We start from the raw sequence: 18,755 nt of genomic DNA on the forward strand, positions 1-18,755 counted from the left end.
ACTGTGCAAATCTCCAAGAGAAAAATTATGACAGGTAACTAGAAAGAGCAACAAAAGTGGTCGTGAGACATGCACCGAATTGAGTGTCAGAGAAAATCAACATCCCCCTAGCACCGACAATAGGTTTTATATTAAAAATCAAATGAAATTTAGGCAGGTATTTTGTGGGTACAATTCGGGTAGGAGAGGAGAAGCACTGGGGATCAAACCGCCCTTTAAAAATCTAACACAATCTGCCACAGACACCTCACATGTGTCAACCTAAGAGTACAGACACCTTTCCCCTCTCACCAAATCAGATTCACCCATTTCCTGGGATCTAACAGCTTCGCAAATAGGAAGTGAATGCTCCGCCCTGGAACAAACAATGCCCGAAAGCATCAAAAAAATTGATCTTATATGAATATTCAACAAGGGAAGACAAGAAACTGAATTCCTCATTTTCACCTTCCTTCCCTTCCACCATTACAGCTTTTTCTCTAACTGCATAATTAATGTGTGAACAGCAATGTGTGAATTTGTTTGCATTCCAAAATAAGGAATGATGGGAATTTATAAAAAGAAGACAACTCGATTGCTTTGTACTCTTTAGAAAAATAAACATAGAGGAAGAAGATGAGGGTTTGTAATCCGGCGCCTTAAATTACAGAATAGATACAAAGATACTTCTGCAATTTCTACAAAGGTAGCAAAAAGGACATGTATTTTTCCTGCTCTGTTTGGAGATTTAAATGCATGCAGCATTTATCTACATTTTTCCAAACAATATTTTTACTTTTGAAATAAAGTTAGAGCTGGTAGCTTAATGCATTACATTGCCTTCATCCTCAGTTTGCCAGTGGGGATAGCTTACACCAGTCCCCCATACAGCAGTGAAAAATGTCTAGCCCCCTACTCCAAGTTGTCCCTCTGACATCAATAACTTTTTTTTCACCTTTCAGGATTGTTGCTCCAGTCATTTATTTACTTTAAATACATCTGTGCCATTTTCTTCCAAATATACAACAGATATGAACACAGGTGAAAGACGGGAGGTAAGGGTTTCGTGCGCCAAATGATTTTTCTTTTTTTCCAAAGGCACATAGATACCCCGAGGAACAGATTTACTGGCCTAGGCTCATCTGTCAAGATGTGATACATTCAGAAGTTTTGCAGAAAATAATCTTGACAAATTAATGCATTTGTGATTCCTTACCGTGTGTGTCTGTGTGTGTCTATGTGTGTCGTGAGCGAGGAAGGAACTTGAGGGAGTTAGTATGCTGAGGGTAAGTCAGTGGGCAGGCAGGTAAGTAGGAGACGGGGCAGAGTAATCAGGCTGTCCATAGCCCAGTGGCACAGAAATCTCTCTCTCTCACACACACACACACACACACACACACACACACACACACACACACACACACACACACACACACACAGTTCTCCAGTCGTTCATTTTCCTAATGATCTGCAGAGCAGCTAGAGGCAGGGAGCCATGTTGACTGGGAGACCTCTGCCTTAACCCTCACTCAGGGCAGCATTACTAATGATAGCGTGTCAGTCTTACTCTGCTGAGCATGTTGGTCAGTTTGTAAACTTCTCTTCTGTCATTTGAAACAACAACTAGTCACACACCATAATTTAACTTTTGTGATTTAACTTTTTAGTTTAAGAAATGAAAAAAAAAAAAAGAAATACACGTGAACTAATATACGATGCACACGAGTTACAGGCATCGCACTTCAACTGTCCACGTGAGAAAAACAGAATGATCCAAATTTCCCACAATCCCACATAATTAAGTTACATCTTGCTCACATGCGTTAAAAGATCGAATCATCAATAAAGCATGTGTTATGCAAGACAGCCAATAAAACACAAGCAACAGTCATATTTCAGGTATGTTCACCCGTTGTTTGTTGTTTCATGACAAACTCATGCAATGAGCAACATGCGAGAAAATATTCCATAAGAAGTCCAATAAATTCAGTCAGTTTCTCTAATCTACACTAATTATTAAAGATAAAACAGTATCATCATTTTTCAGAATTGTTAAAATGGTGAAATAGTGCACTGATGGCAGTTATATAACAGAATTTTATACATCGTTCATTTATATGAATACTGCATTTCCTCAAACAGGAAATGACATGCATCCGCATGCCCAGCTTTTCATAGTGTTTAAAAGGCAAAAAAGATATTGAACAATATTTTAGTATCTGCTACGCTCCTGCCCTGTTAAAGTTTATGCATTATAATGTCAGCAAAATCTCAGCACTTCCTTTATCTTACTAAATTTAAAGCACTCTAACATATTAACTGGACAAAACCCTTCCTTTGTTAGCAGATCTGCAGCAACATGATTAGAAAACTTTCTTTTGTTTTCCTTTTTAGAAATATAGGACATAAAATTATCTATATTAAATTACCACGTTTTACATGTTATTCTTCAACACCTGAGAATATGTGAGAGAGCGAGAGAGCACACATTCAGGGTGAGAGGGACATGAAACTAGTGGCACGATGTTCAGGTAGGAGGTACAAACCAATTCATCAGCCTAATATTTGACTGTGTGCTCAGTTATAGTTTACTAATGTATGTAAACTTGCCAATACAGCAATAGTGGTTATATAACCTTGGAAATGAGTTCACTCAGCTGTGCATAAACACAGTTGTGCATACATTGTTGTATCTTTCCACTAAACTAAACAAGTAGCACTTGCTACTATAGCTCCAATTAATACACTGTAAACATTGTTAACTTTAACAGATTCACAGAATGGCTAATACCACATTTACCTTATAACACTCATTCCCATCTACTCACTCCTCTCTCCTCACTTCTGTTGACTAGTAATTCTCAGTAAATATTTCTGGGAGGGGTAAGAAAAAAAAAACTTTCACCCACCCCACGTTTAGGCAAATATCAGGACAGACGTGGAGGCGTGTTGGCCCTAGGTGGCCATTAGGATGCAGCAAGCAGCGTTTCCATGCAGACGCCATCTCCACATGGAAAGGTCACCTCCCTCCCTTTGCGGGTAAATACACAGACGTATACAAATGTGGTTGCGTGCTAAAATGGCTCACCTTAAGAAGGCATTAGGCTCTCTTCCACTGAACTTTACATCTCTCTCTTCCATTATCTTAACCAATGGCATTTCAACCTCTTCCAAAGTAGTGCAATGCTGCTAAACTACGCAAAGCCATTAAATCTCCATCTTCAAAAAACAAGTGTGATTTTCATTTGTGAACTGGGAAAGGAAAAAAGCGCAGTAACAAACAAGGGTATGGTAATGTGATTCTATGACTGCCACTGGTGTATGTCATACAAAAGTAAGTAGACAATTTCGCTCTAATAACGCTACCTGAATTTAATTTCAAAACTGAGCACACGCAGTCTACTAGGCTGTCTGTTGCTGTCATTATGAATCGGCAGAGCAACGGGGACTGACAGTGATTGACCAACAGTTCATCCTGTTTGACTTGAGATGTGACTCAGTTATGTTTCGTGCGCTTTTATCCCCTTTGAGTCCTGTGCACTTCGGGTTCACTATAAGGCCCTTAGCACCAAACCTGCCAACTGGGCCCTGCAAGCATTGCTGCTGTCAAGTTGCATCCAGACAGGAGACTAACCCACAATGTCAGTGCCCTGCGTCTACTACCAACACACCTGAGCTGGGGTACACCTTCTACTCCAGCCCCAGGCATAGCCAGGCTCTAGCTAACTCTATTGTGCAAGAGGGTTAGGTCATACAACAGGAAGCCTTGTTTTAGAAATGATGGGAGGGGGAGTGGAATATTTTAGACTGGCGTTTTGGTTCTTATTCCATTCTGATGTATCCCTGTCCATCTCTTTTCCTCTCTCTACTGTTGTTGTCCTATATTAGTTAAACATGCCAAGTAAATAAAGATTAATTCCAGTCCTGTCATTGATTTTCTTCTTCAGTTAATCATCTATTTCTATCTCCCTTTTTTTTTTTAATCTAAATTTGTTATAGTTGTCCGCTCCTACCTGCCAGTTATACTGATTTTCCTTTTACTGTCATGTGTTATCCGTCCCCTTTTCTCTTCTTTTTGTGCCAGTCTTTCCCGTTCTCCCTTTTGTTGTCTCTATCTTACCATCTCTCGCTGTCCCAGGGGATGACATCTTACCCCTGGCACCAGATCCCAGTGGATAGACAGAAGCCCCACCACGTGAGTCTAGCAGCTCTGCGGTTAGTTTCTCATGCCATGCTGAAGTCGTGTTCCCGTGGCACTCTTTCCCACAGGGAATTCCCACCAGAGACAATGGGCAGCTTATCTTGGTAAACAACAGCTTCCTCCATACCATCCTACAAAAAGGTACAGATGAGAAAAGCACAAGAAGAAGTGCAAATATAGTATAATACTGCATAGCAGAAGAAACTAACAGCCACAATACTACCTAAAGCCAACTCAGACACATCCCTCTCAGTGCTTTAGACATTTAGAATCAATGGCAACACAATCACACTCACAATATGTAATTGTGGCTCCAGCTGCCTCTTTGATTTAGTCAAACAATTGCTTTAGTTTGCTGGAAAAATCAATAAGAACTAATTTTCAGTATCACCAAAAGGAAGGAAAAAAAGTCTCATCAAGAAAATGCATTGAATTATGGCACGGCTAGAATTCAAGTGCAGTTTAAAAAAAACAAACAAGTAAGGCCTATCTGATGTCACGATTATGTCAAAGTGTTTGTGAGAGTGGCTGATATAAAAGGATGGTTTGGTCTTGAAATTCATATCCACTTACTGCCAGAGCAGGCCTGTATACCTCTCCAAGTAATGGCTGTTTACAAGATAAAAGAAGAGGAAAAATAGCCACTTTTCCCTGCTCAGACATGAAATCCTCTTATGAAATTAGGCTGATAAAAGGGCCTTGTGACATCGGCCATTTTTCCCCACGTCAAGAAAAACGTGTGTGTGAGCATTATTAATGGCATCCTTGTGGCATGTCATTTTTCTACATCTCTGACGCACTCCTGACAATAAAAGCAGAGGACCGGGCCTACTAGGCGCTTTGTCAGAGCAACCAAGGAGTTGCCGTGCAGCCCTGTCAAGCTCCCTGATGCAGCTACAACCCTGGGAAGAGCCACAAAACCTACTTTGCTGCGTGCGTAAGAGCCAAGGGTTAATTTTTGTTAGTTCCTCGCTGCCTTCAAAGGGGGTAGAGTGGAAAAATGAAGCCGAGCTGAAACAAATAGCAGCGTCTGGAGATACGTGTGGCCTTCACTTAAACAGAGCCATAAATCAGCAGACTGACATGAGCGAGGGAGGGAGAGAGAAAGCGAGAGAGACGAGCAAAACCAAAAAGTGAGACAACAGCAGCATAACATTACCGATGTTTAGCCGCACCAACCTACAAGATTAACTCTTATGACTTGCATATACTGTACTTCTAAACTGGATGTTCTTTTATTTTGTTAGTACAAAGGCTAGCTAACCTAGCTAATATGCATGTACAGCACTATCCTATAAGTGGCCACACTGACCCTGTCAACGTTGCCTTTACTAATTTACAGATTTGACACTAGAACTATAATTATTATTAAAAAAAAGAGAAGATTTGTTAGGGTTCTTAGAAATATTTCATCAATATCCATGCGAAACAGTGCTTATGTGTTTAAATGTTAATGTGCACATCTTCAAACCATACATGCGTCCTTAATGGCTGTGCATTTCAGCGTCTACCTCTACACAAATAAGCATTAGCAACCCTGTTTGGAGCTGCAAAGCAGAAAGGGGTGAACATGCATGTGGATTACATATAGCGAGCATCATCGGGCTGTGATACTTTTAATGAAGTCCTTTGTGTTTAAACCTGCATGCATGAAAAGTCCCACACCGTAGAAAGCGCTTACACACTGGGCCACATGGTTTGCCTAATTGCTAATTCATTCTCCGTCAGTCGGTAAGCTAAGGTAGGGGCAGAATCTAAGAGATCTCTTATGCATGGCCGTGCATGTTCCAGCTGCAACCCACCCTGTGTCCCTCATTTTGTCCTGACTTGTGAGGGATTACCGCAGTGTGGGCTTGTGCTGAGCTGGCAAAATAGAAAGGGATAAGAGGAGGAGAGGAAGCTATACCACGCTGAATGTGTCTGTGTTTTACATACAGGCCAAGTCTTCAAGAAACCTGTACCGGTCTGATTTGGACCCTGCTGAAAGAGAGATTAATGTATGTCTCATGCTATAGAATGAACGTGAAAGACAGAGAATGGCTTTTACAGAAGTACCACAGCAGATGTGGTTTAGATGAAGCTGGATAAATCAAATAGGATAGTCACAGTTATTCCAGCTGCACACTTTGAAAGTAAGCCTAATAGCACATTTTCAACAACAGAGCATCAGGAAAAAGGAGATCTGGTGTGTTTGTGTGATATAGCAAAGCAAGCAATTGCCTTCTGGATTTCCACAGTTTAGGCACAAAGTATGTGCAAATTATTTCATTCACCTGACACCAAAGAACAGCGGTTGCCTGGCACTTTCAGAGAAAATTAAATTAAGCGCCCGGAAAATGTTAGAGGAAAACTTGGAGGATATAGAATGGATTTATGGCTTTAAATCTGATGGAGCTTGATACTAATGCGGTATAAATCCTTGCCTTTCATTATAGTATTATATGAAACGCATTGGAATGGAGCGATGGATCCTATTTGACATTCCGTTACCAGAGCAGTTGTGCACAGCTTCACACTTAAGCCCTTTAAAGCTAATACATAAATGTAACATTACATATAGCTGCAGTGCTCCACAGCAGTTTTTTTCCCTCCTCTGACTGAATCAGCAAACACATGAAATTATTCTCCCAAATGGTTTAATTACTCAAACAGATTGAGGAGCGTAATGATGTTTTGCCTCTCCAATGGCAACAATGCTGCTAATCGGCTCAGCTATTATTCTGACAATGAAAATGAATCATAAGACGCTTGTTCCTTTTTTACAATATGTTAATGTTACACAGTGTAGTCAGCTGGGCTCACGGAAGAATTTAGAGGCAAGCTCAGTGCAGTCAAGTGTGTTCGCTGAATTGTCATATGTGAAATCCAAAACAATGCCCACCAAAATTGTTTCCTTGCCTTTTTTTTTTTTTACTTGTAACAAACTTATCAACACATGGAGACACAAACTAATTCAGAGTCTGACTGGCAAGGTCTAAGAATCTAACTATTGACACGTGACTCTAGTAAGAAGTGACTTCAAGTGAAACACAAAGAGTTTGTAAAAGTACGTCTTTCTTCATTAATGCATCCAGTTCCAATTTAGTCCACAGGGGACCAAATAGGAACGCTGATTCCTTGCTGGCCTGCCTGCACCGAAGGTGGTGGAAGCTAGATGGGGTCCATTTTGTCCCATGTCATTTGGTGCGGGGGGGACGGCACAGATGCATTGTGCCCTATGGCGTGGCTGTGGCGGCAGCACGTATGGGCTCATTGTGCTGCGATTATGTAGGACGAGCACGCCGCCTGCTAATCCGCCTGTGGGAGGGTGCATGCCTGTGAATTATTGCACTTTGGGAGAGGAAGAAAGAGAAGAAGGAAGAGGCAGAGAGGGAGATGAGGAGCACAGGAATAAGAAGGAGAAGAAGAAGAAGAGGAGGAGGTGGAGGAGGAGGAGGAGCGAGAGCCACAGAGAGAGAGAGAGAGAGAGAAGCCCCCTTGGCTGTGATTATGAAATGGTCTGTCACAGATTAAGGCTACAGGGATGCAGGCAGAGATGAGCCAGAGCCTCCCACAGACACACTGGCTAGTCAGGCTGCTTCATTGAGCTTACCTGAGGTTATACACGCCTCGCATCCATCGATGGATGTACAGCGCACACACACACACACACAAACACACATGAAGGAGAAGAGGGAGGTGGGGAAGGCAAGAGGAAATGAGCGGGAGGGAGAGATTGAGAACGAGAGGAGAAAGCGTGAAAACAAACATGTTCCAAATAGGCTTGCAATTGAGAGAGAAGGGAAGAAAAGGGAAGAGAGGGAGAGAAAACTGTGCCCAAGGAAAAACACAAGAAAATAAAAGGGAAATGGGAGAGAGGGAGCTTGAGACTGTTGGCAGCCAAAGAAGACAGTGACTAAAATAAGACCTGTGTGGCTATTGTCTGTTTGCAAGAGGGCTTTGGTGATAAAAAGCCCACGCTATTTATCTTTCTCTTGCCTTGCCCTCCTCGAGAGCACAGATACCTGCAGATGTTTTCTCAACCACAGAAAGAGGAGAGAGTATGTCAGAAAAGAACTGAGCGCACAATGTGTTCACAATGTGGAGAACTGCGCTTCTTCTGCAGGTTTGTATAATTACACTGGGAGTCCTTATTCTAAGCATCTATTATTTTCATGCCTGGAAGCTTCAGAGGTGTGCAGCGTGGTGAGAAGGGTCAGAAATACTCAACTCCTCACTGACTGATTGACAGCTACAGCCTGCACTGTTCTGTCCAATCACACGCTCCACTGTCAGGTTGATTCTTCCCCCGGCTTCAAGTGGAGAAGAAAAAATGTTGCCAGAGTTTGTTACAGCAGAAACATCCATGTTTGATTGGCAGGCCGCCCTTCTTTCAGGACAGACAGAGCCAATCAGCTTAATTAGTCCGATGCTATTTCCAGGTTTTGTATCTACAAGGCTGGGATTTGTGAGTAAGGATTTAAGTTTTAGCCCGTTGTTTAAAGATTCACTGGGGCTTGCAGGTCTCTTTCACTGTAAGTCAGATGGGGAGTAGGTATACATCAGTCAAGCATTGCTAGGAGTTTCATACAGGTGTAGTGAGGTGGGTTTTTTTGTTGTTTTTTTCCTGCAGGTGTGGTGGTAACTCATCTTTTTTTCTATTTGTTTAGGAGAGAACAGAAATGAGTCATAACTCTGTTTTCTGTCGACAACAACTCTTATCTCTGTGCCACACTCGGAACTATTTAATACAGTATGATACTAAAGGAATATGCTTGTCAGTTTGCTGAATAGCTCCTTTCCCTACATCACAACCAGTCATGCCCACTTCGCACACTACAGGGCAGAGAACGTGTAGTATTCAACTTTTCCTTTAAGCAGACTTATTTCTTTTAATGGGTTTTTGTGTCTACATCATGAATGTCTTTCATGAAAAACTGGAATTTCTATTCACCAGTATCCATTTTTAACTAATCAGGTCTCAACTCTTGCATGATATCATTTTCTATTCCCTCACATCACGCCTGTTGACATCATTTCCCTAACAGAGCAACCATTCATGTAAAAGTGACAGGAGAAAAAAGTATTCACCAAATCGCAATTTGTAATGCACTGATTATTTATCTAATAAAAATTTATTTAGATTTTAGATGCCATTTATGAACAAATGCGTATACAAGTTCCTGCATGGTATTTTAAAAATCATCTGTCTAATGGAGTCATGCTGTTTGGCACAGTAGTTTGACCTGAATTAGTTTTGGGGGACACCAAAATCTAACCTCAAGGTGATAGTCCTTTCATTGTCCCATCAAGAAGGTGAATAAGGTGAAAAAAAGAAGAAAAAGAAAGGGAGAAGGAGATAAGAAGACAAAGATTAAAATAAACTAGCACAAAAAATACTTTATTAAACCTCAAAGTTGGGAAATTACCGTGTTACAGCAGCCTGAAGCCTGAAAAAAACGATTCAAATAAATAAAACATATAAAAATTATACAGTAAGGACCTGTGTATGTGAATGTGTGTGGTATTAGATAGCGGAGTTGAGGCAGATGTTAGACAAAGTGTTCAGCTGTATCTCAATAAGTAGTGCACACTGTATCAGCTGATGAAGGAATCTAAACAGGTGTTGATTCAAACTGGATTTAAACAGCAACAGCAAGGAAAAATTCCCACAGCAAGGAATAAAACATTCCACCAGCTGGAATATTTAATTTTTCAAGTATTTTTACTTTTTTTTTTTTTTTAACAAAGGGGCACTCTTTGCAATAAACACAACTCAACTGCACGTACTTGGAGTGAAAGTGGTTCAAATTGCCGTTACACTACATCTATTGTATAACAACAATGCATTTCTCTTATGGAGATGAAGGAGAAGCAATTAGTCACATTCAGAGTCTATTTATTAGTAATGATGCACAGTTCACTGGATTTGTATACAAACTCAAGGGCATATAGCAGCATATCTTCTCAACCACGTGACAAAACTGTGGCCATCCTGCTCCAAACTGGATACACATACGTTTTCTTGCTGATCGCACGGTATTAAATGAGAGGGGATAACCCTTTGAAAGCAGTGAGTTATTACAACATCTCGGCCTGACATGACTGTAACAACCCAAGCTGATGCCAGATAATTGCTCTTGTGCTCGCCACTTAATGAACATAATTACTGTACCACGTTCTTCTGTATTCACCCCGTGATTAATTGTTACAACATTTCTTTGTTGGGTTCCGACAAATTACCCCCTCATACCACCGTTGCCATTTTCACATCAGGCAATCATAAAGTACGCAAGCAGGCACTCATAAAGACAGCCTAGAGCCACTTGAGAGCCATGTTGGGATTATTGGAGGAGGCAGAGGAAGTTAAGGACTCACCAATCAGTCACTTATTATCATTGAGGAAAGGTTTTTGAAGCTGTCATTTCAACCGGAGAGGAGAAGAAGGGGATCTCATGAGCACTATATCCGGCAAAGGCAGAAAGTGTCAGTTATCTCTTCACACACATGCATAAACACACTCTGAAGTGCACTGTCTTACGCGAGCGCACACACAAAAAATAGAAAAAGGGGGGAAGGGGGGGGGGGGGGGGGGTCGTCTAAATAACTACAAATGCTTCAGCACTCACTGATGCATGCACAGCCACTTTGAGCTCCATGACACCTGTCAACTCAAAGGAAAATATGTCCACACAAGTCAAACAAAATAAGTTCTAATCCGATTCTCAGCCTCACGTTTGTGGGCAATTAGCTTGGGTATTTTTCACAGACGACCTAATTGAGAAGCTGTCACCCAGTTAAGCAAGGCCTGTCTTAAGAGCATTTGCTTAATAAGCCATGGCCTAATGCAATAAGGTGCCTATTCCCAATCAGCCATGACAAAGACTAATTTATGCCAGGCCAAATGAGCAAGAGGGGAGTCTAGGGGCTGAGTAATGATTGTGACCACTGGAAAGTATAATAAAAAAAGAAGAAGAAGTTCGAGAACACCTGTTCTAGACCTAATGCATTTCTTTTCCCGGTGCAAGTAAGAGCAGAGCATGTCCGCTATGGCCTCCTGTTGAGAGCAATGTGCTTCTTTTCGCGGCTTTGTGCCTCCATGCACATATATTCATGTATTTATACGCACAAACACGATTTCATGTTCAGACACATGTATATAGCACGCGCAACCCACAGCGCTCCTGTGTGATTGATTCAGCAGAGCATCAGATCGCTCACCGTGACAAATAGCTGGCTGACAGCCGAGCACAAAAAAAGCCCACACCCTAACACCTAACCTGTGAGGGGACTGGGGGCAAGGAAGGGGGCTGACCTAGCAGCAGGCCGCTGGGGCAGTCGCCATCATACAACCTTTTTTTCCTCCACTTCCCTTTTCTGCCTCGGCCCAAATCACTTTTTATTCCTTGCACTATTCCCTCTGTCTCAGTTTTGGGCTTTTTTTGTACTTCCCACCTTTTTTCCTACACTTCCTACTTCTGCATCCTCCTCAGTATCTCTGTAAGGTATTCTGTCCCCCGATCTCTCTCCCTCTCTTTCGTGGGGAGTGATAGATTCCCCCTCAGTTCATTTATCCTGGAAGCAGAGGAGACGGCAGTGTGATGTGATCCATCTCGCCGGCGATGGAGGGAGCGCGGCGTCCCTGATCACAGGCCCTATCAATCTCACTCATAGGGGCCGGATCAGCGCTGCTGTCAGATAGCAGACACACATGGCCTGTTTGAAATGCTAGGACTTCCTACTGTACCTAGTGCACTAGCACTCACAGGGGAACTGAGTGTAGCTAAGACAGGGAGACCCACAGAAGGGATGTTGCTGTTTCTGAACCCCAGGGAGGGAAACACTTAAGGCATCCAGACGTAACTGGCAGGACAGAGGTGAAATGAGTTAAAACAAAACTCCTTTCTTTTCCACTGGCTTTATGTGGAAGTGATGTGCAGAGTTCAGATACACTTTTAAAAAGTTGGTCTGCGTTTTCAAACAATTTTTCTGCCATTAGTGGAAGACGGGATATTATTATTCCTTCTTCTGTGTCCTGTTACCATTCAAGTTACTTTGAGTATTTTAGATCCATATGCTAAATTTTGAATTTGCTGATTTGATTAATATTTTGGCAACTTGGACTTTCAGATGAACAAATTCAGCAATCTTTGCAGTTATAAATGGTTGACATTGTATCACTGGAGTTCCTTTACAGTTTGTCTTTTGGGTATTAAAAGTTGTTATACTAGAGTCAAGGGTAACCTAAACAATCACATCAAACACAATATCAATAATCTGATGATTCTATTAACATGACATTAATTTGAATTCTAATTAAGCATGTGGAACTTACTGTGGGTCAGTTTTCTGTCCAATAAACAATCACTTCTTTAAAAAAAAAATGCCAACCAGAGTAAAATAAAGGGATTATTTCAGCAATGATGTTACTATTCAAGTAAATTACTGTTTCATAATCACAGTTTTAATTTTTGTTGAGAAATGAAGTGGTGAACGTTAACCATTCACCCAGCATTCAATCCTTATCAGAAGAGCAGTTTATTAATACAACTTACACCGTGGTACACACTGCACGCTTCGAGTTTTGTCAGGTATCGACAACATGAAGGTTGCTATTTGAACAGCAGCATTTCAACACATGTCAGCCCACATTTCCCAATATCCTTGCCATATGCTGTATCAAAACACATCAAACTCTCCTTGACACTCAAGTACACAAAATCACCCTCGCCCGTGACATAAACCACCCTTTACACACACTCCCCTTTACACACTCTGACACCCCTCAAAAAACACTTCCCTACTGACGTGTAACACTCTCATGCACTCATCCACAGACACTTCATAACCTGACATGCATCACCCTGACACGCACACACATGCACACATCCACACACATCAAAAGCAGTGGGCTGTAAAGTGCTGTCCCTATCCACCCCAGACAGCGTCGACCAATCAAATTAGGCCTGATCAAAACATGCCATTCAAAGCCAGGGCTGGGGGTGGGCATTCGGTGAAGAGCAGCCGAAGCTCTGACCTTGGGAGCAATTAGCATGACCAGAGAGAGTGAGAGACAGAGCCGGAGACTTAGGGAGAGAGAGTAAGGGGGGGGGGGATGAGTAGAATAAAGAAATAGGTAATGCAAACCCACCCTCCTCCCCACCCTCCCACCACCTCACTAAATCTGGAAGTAGGGGATGGAGCCCTCTGAGGGCCCACTCAGCACAAGGTCCTGTTCTTACCCACCTCCTCCTCACAGCCTCTTCACCTGAGCTCCTCTAACTCTCTTGCTGCCTACCAGAGTTACCCGGTGCAACCCCTGGGCCCAGGTCTTCCCTTGAGGAAACCAAGGCCTCATCTCTGCATCTTCCTCAAACTTGATCTCATTAGATCTTGCACATCATGTTTATTTTTGCATATCACTGGGTCCAATACGATTGTTGTGTGTGTGTGCAAAAGAATGAGACTAATACTGACACTTTGCTGAACAGACATTTTTATTTATTTTCTAGTAATTTAAAAAAACCTGTTTCTTCAATAATATCAATATCTACAATATTTACTAATATATATCTATATCTATCTATCTATCTATCTATCTACTAATTAGGGGTGCAACGATACACAAAATTCACGGTTCGGTTCAATATTTTTTTGATACAAAAAAATGTTCATGCATTTTTTTATTTTTCATTTATTAAAATTATAAATATATATTTTAACTCAAAAGTACAGTTTTAAAATGTTGTGTTGCTGAAACAACAAAATAACAAAAATAAATAAATCTATCTGATCGAGAAATCGCTCATCTTTGGAAAAGAGAGTTTATTACAGAGAAATGGGTCTTTCCAAAATAAAAGCTATACCATATGCTTCTTCTGGGCTATATTCTCAGCAGCATATTAAACATATCAGGTCCCCATAAATAGAATCATGTACTAACGGCTGTCTAAAGGACTCGGGTAAAGTTTGTAGCATGCGTGCTTGTTGTTTTTGTCTGCTTCCACTTGTCTTTGCACTAGGATGATGTCGGTGTAAATGTGCAGTCATATTCTTTGTGTTCCCACTAGTGCTGTCAGCGTTAATCTCGTTAAAATGACGTTAACGCCATAACGCGGCAAATCTTCGTTAACAAGTTACCGTGGATCGCCCCGTGCGTGGGGCTGGACGGCAACACGTTAACAAGCTAACTGCGCTAACGCACTAGTTCCCACCAATTGAGCATTGCGTGGCACATCTGACATACTGTTTTACTTTTGTCCATGACGCGCTTACCATCAGGGTCATACTTCACATGAAAACCAAGATAGTTCCAAACGTCACATCTGAATGAGGGTGGGGGAGGTTCAATTTGCCATGTTGCAACGAGCTTAGCTGTCTCGCTAGCTTGCGCTGCGCTCAGTGGATCTGCACTCGACAGTGCAGCCTAGGCGGAGTAGTCGAACGCAGATCCACTGAGCGCTCAACACAGACAGCATCGTCAGAAGAAAAGTTGATAAAATAAATAAAAAAATTTGTATCGTTCGATAAATATGCGTACCGAACCGAAAGCACTATATCGAACGGTTTAATATCGATACGAGTATTGTTGCACCCCTTCTATCTATCTATCTATCTATCTATCTATCTATCTATCTATCTATCTATCTATCTATCTGTATGACACTTTAAAGTAAAAGAGCCCCTTTTCCTTTGAATGCAGCACCATTTGTTACCATTAGCAAACTGTTTATTTAGATGTGTTACTAGTAGAAACGTCACTCCTGACACTCTTCCCGAATCTCTGCACCTCCTTCGCTTCTACCTGGGAATCTAATTTCAATTGACTGCCAGACAGAGAAGGTTTGAGGTTAAAACCATACTGTAAAAAGGCTGGGTAGGACTGCCTAAGAGGGGTCCACAGGTTCAAATTGTTTTCTATAAGTCACCTCTGTGGGGGATTTGTGTTTATCCCTGGCCATTGATTTGCTGCTGGGGTTCATTGGGTAAGTGGGGAGAGAAGGGGGAAGTAAGGTAGAGTAAATAGGGGAATCCAAGAAAGGCTGACGAAGGGTCTTCACCCTGCTCTTGGACCTTCTGAGGGAGGTGTTGGGACGGAGTTGCTGAATGAAACTATGTTTTATCTCATCATTTTTAGGTATACATCAGTGCTGAAATGAAAAATATAGATCATTTAGACCCACAGAACATAACATAATTCATTTAAGCAATTTATCAAGTAAAAGCCCCTGAGGTGTGTTGATCATATTGTCATAAATGAGGATTTGTTTTCCTCTTTCCTGTATGCTGTTAATATTTGTCTATATTTGATGGGCATTTTTTTCCAGATTTCTTAGGATGAAATGCACTTGCTTCACTTGGCTGCAAGTAAAACGTACACTGGAGAAGAGTAAAGTTAAAAGTTTACATGATTTTTATTTTTAAAGCTAAGAGACCAAGACTTTGGGAGGGTTGTTTGCTTTGAAAACACACACTTTATACTCCAGAGAGGCCATAATCCCAGCCTCTCTGGAGTATCAGTGCATTGCTACATATGTATTGATTTAACATGTAGCTTTTTATGTGCCCTCTTTCAACTTGCAACCTCCCACACACCGTATTTACCTGACTGCCTTGCTTTTATACCTCTTACAATATTGGTACACATATGCACCGATAAACACCACGCTTTTATTATATTATGCTAAACACTTGGCATCAATTCAACATTGTGGTTTTATTTCCGTCTTTTCCCTTTGTCTATTCTAGTTTTGTCTTTCTGGTACAATAGGATATTCCTGATGGGGGGATTTCCATTTCCGTGCATTGTTCTACCAAGCTCTTGTCATTCTGCGCCTGTTGTTCTCATCTCATAATGCTGCTTTGGAGCTCACCCCATGACTCGCCTGTTTCAGTTTCACTTAGTGGCTTAATTACCGCTGAGCGTCTTTAATGCAAACCATGAGAGACAAATGGAAAACAAATACAATCAAGACACTGTCTTATTAACCAGGTTGTCTGATCCTCCACAACACCTCTTCTGCTAGACAATACCTCGTCTCCTTGTGTGTTCTGTACACTACAATGTGCTGATGGAGACACTGCGCAGTAAATGTAAATACAGGTTTGCATATGCACACAGTACAACACTGATTTGTAATGGGGAAAAGGTAAGGAGGCATAGGGATGGCATTGCAAAGGACTGTTAGGTTAATCAGCAAAGTAAAGAACATCCAAAATCAAAATAGAAGGAGGGCGGACATAAACGGAAGAAAGAAGAAAAACAACAATTGAAATGCATGCGATTCAAAAAATGTTATCATATGTGTACCTATAAGAGAGAAATTAGAAAAAAAAGACTCCAAAGTTTAAATCACTGAGAAGCTACATCTCTTGTGTTTTTGCAAGATACTTTAAAAGGCTTTACAAGTAGCCGTTATATTAAATTCCACACATAACAAAAATGCACGTTTTAATTTCTGCTTTGTCTTTGAGCTAAAACTGTTTTTAAAAGGTATTCCTAGTAAAACTGCAACACGGACGAGTTTAAATAACTTTGTGCAAACTTCAAAACCCAGCTGCTAAGAAGTTACAGTAGTGAACCATCCATGGATGTGCTTCGGAATATGCTTGATCAGCCATGCATGTTTTGGATTTCTACTGGTGTGTATTCATTTGTGTTTGTTTAGTTTGGGGAGCGAGCCTCAGCTTGACAGTCATCTTGAGGGGCCTGCTTGCCATACCCATAAACAAGACGGGTCCAAATTAGCCGCTCAGAAAGCCTGTGGCCTTGAGTGGTGCTGTCCTACCCCCCAGCTACATTATTGAGCAATGCTAATGATCCAGGCTCTACTCATTTACTCTCTTTTCAACGCCGTTTCACTGGCTCTCGGACCAGTTTTAGCTAAGCTCATGATGTAGCAAGGTTTATCATTTTAGATTTCGCCCCTTCTTCTTAAAAAGAAAAAAAAAGGGGCAGTGGAAAAAAAAAACAAAAAAAAAAAACACATACCCAGTGGGAGCGGGACTCTTCACTCTGTCTCTTGCTGACTGACTCTCTCTCTCAAGGTTTTGGTAAACACTGCTGCTCCTCCAGGTTTTAATAAGCAGTGGAGCAGAGGGCTTGTGTGTGCGTGTATGTGTGTGTGTGAGCGCATGGCTGGTTGTACGTGCGCGAGTTTGAACAGTGAGCCGGTAACGAGACATACACCCTGTCTACCACCACTACCAGCACAACCAACGCCGCGCCACTGTTTACTCTAGCAAATCCTGAACGAGGCCGCGGTGCTCCGAAGAGAGCTTTGCTCCTGTTAATTGGTCATTAAAAGTAGTGGTTTGTGGGCCTCACTAAATCTTTAAACAGGCCATGAAATAATAAAAGGGGAGGTTTGTCACCGCTGTTCGCTTCCCAGAGCAGGCGGAGAGGGAGATAGGAAGAAGAAAGAGGAGCAGGACTCGGCTTTTGATCATTATCTGCAGAATTAGCATGACTGATAATAATTGCTCTGTTCATTTCAGACCTTGTAAATACATTGTAGATGTGGGGCTGAACGTCGGCAGATGAAAGGAGGTTGTCACTGATGTGTGAGGGGGTAGAAAGAGGTGGGCTGGAGGGGAAGATTGTGGCAGTAATCATGATTAGTGAGAAGAATACAAAGTCTTGTTAGACACAGGTTCAGGCAGCGGTAGATTGTTGTTCTTTGCGCTGAACCCACAGCACTGCACATGTTTGACAGTGGGTACTTAGGTGTGTGCGGTTACATTGTTATACTGTTCTGTGTAGGAGGAAAGACTACTGAATAAGCTGAAGAGCCAGCGATGAATTTGCACAATGACAATCCTCTGACTTAATACTAATGATATCAAAGAAAGTTGGCTTTATTAAAAAAGAAAGAAAAAAACCCGACACCAGCAGGATGGAGACAACAGGCGTCAAAGCATACATGTAAACACTATCTCACACACACAAACCCTACTGTGTATTGTACCCTCCTAAGCCCTGTGAGAGTAATGATTCTGTTATACTTGCATGGCTTCTCATATATTGATTCGGACCAGGAGGAGGCCCCTCCCACAGGGGCCCCATTCCTCGGCTCCCTACTCGGCTCCTATTGTGCCTGCGTGTGCATGTGTGCAAAATACCAGCAGTTGGTGTGTCAGCAGAGACTTTGTGTGTGTAATGCAAGATGGAACAAAAAAAAAAAAAAAGAAGGTTGAAATAAAGAGAGGAATCTGGACTCTGAATCTCTCTGACATCTTTAAGAGTAACGACCAATCCCCTTACACCACATCCACCAGCGTGTGCACATAAATTCACACACAACATATGACCGTGCACACCCTCATTGTTGGGGTATCAGTTCAAGCCGTCAATAATGGCGCAGTGGACTGTGAAGGGACAGGCATGACCCAGACTGCCCATGCTGTTATGTCTGCGTGTGTGTGTTGGGTTCCATACAGTCATGCAAGCGCACCCAAAAGACACGCACACACAGATTAAGAGAGCCTGATCGCTGACCCACATGACCTTTCCCTCTTCACCACCCTCCTTCTGTCTGGGTGCTCGCCCGTGTGTGTGTCTGTGTGTGTGTGAACCCCCTCTGTCTCCCTTCTTCTC

At 41.9% G+C, this 18,755-nt stretch overlaps 1 long non-coding RNA gene across 2 annotated transcripts in view; it reads right to left on the reverse strand.

The window, feature by feature from the left end:
* Positions 1-18,755, reverse strand: part of LOC143420955 (uncharacterized) — a 75,199-nt gene that overhangs the window by 15,591 nt on the left and 40,853 nt on the right. The window contains exon 3 of one of the 2 annotated variants that reach the window (XR_013100700.1): positions 4,022-4,311. The exons of the other annotated variant lie outside the window; for it this stretch is intronic. This is a non-coding gene — a long non-coding RNA (uncharacterized LOC143420955). Of the gene's footprint in view, positions 1-4,021; positions 4,312-18,755 lie in introns of those variants that run through there. 2 annotated transcript variants of the gene reach the window in all.

The sequence above is a fragment of the Maylandia zebra genome, linkage group LG11, assembly GCF_041146795.1.
Source record: "Maylandia zebra isolate NMK-2024a linkage group LG11, Mzebra_GT3a, whole genome shotgun sequence".
In the NCBI taxonomy this organism is placed as follows: Eukaryota; Metazoa; Chordata; class Actinopteri; order Cichliformes; family Cichlidae; genus Maylandia; species Maylandia zebra.